This window comes from Bison bison, unplaced genomic scaffold, assembly GCF_000754665.1.
Source record: "Bison bison bison isolate TAMUID 2011002044 unplaced genomic scaffold, Bison_UMD1.0 scf7180017864456, whole genome shotgun sequence".
Taxonomy (NCBI): Eukaryota; Metazoa; Chordata; class Mammalia; order Artiodactyla; family Bovidae; genus Bison; species Bison bison.
This window is the reverse complement of record NW_011495018.1, coordinates 162,351-162,872: the sequence shown is the minus strand read 5'-3', so window position 1 is coordinate 162,872 and position 522 is coordinate 162,351. Positions and strand designations below refer to the sequence as shown.

The 522-nt window shown below is 67.4% G+C and overlaps 1 protein-coding gene across 1 annotated transcript in view; it reads left to right on the top strand.

Annotated features, from left to right (window-relative positions):
- INPP5A (inositol polyphosphate-5-phosphatase, 40kDa) overlaps positions 1 to 522 on the top strand; it is a 109,579-nt gene that overhangs the window by 73,272 nt on the left and 35,785 nt on the right. The window lies entirely within an intron of this gene.

Below are 522 nucleotides of genomic sequence, written 5' to 3'. Positions count from 1 at the left end.
GAGCAGAGAGCTGGAGCTTCCTCCATGTGCTCGGGCCAGGGGGGTGGGGGGTGGCGTGTGCTGTCAGGCTGGGTCTCAGGGCCTGGTGGCCCCAACTCTGCAGGGGGCATGGAGCCCACCCACCTGCTCTGCTGTGAACCAGATAGGCCCCAGCGACGCCCCAGGGCTCCTGGGGGTGACGGGCCCCCCAGCTTCCCCACACCCCTGCAGGCCCCCAGGAGGCATGGCTGTGGAGTTTCCCCAAGGCTCTCCAGGGGCTGTGAGCTCAGGGCTGCTTCTGCAGCATGAACTGAACCCCCTAGTCCCCCCAGGGACCCCACGGGGAGCCCTGACCACACGGGGTCTTCAGGCTGCACGACCAGCTGCATGGGGAGCTGAGGCCTGGGCGAGCGCCCAGCTCCTCCCCGCTCCTCACCCCTCTCCCGCTCCTCTGTTTTGAGGCAAGTTCCTGGTATCCTCTGTGGGCCCCTTTGCCGCTGGTGGTAACCTTTGTGTGGGGGTCCTTCCTGTGTGAGGACTCGC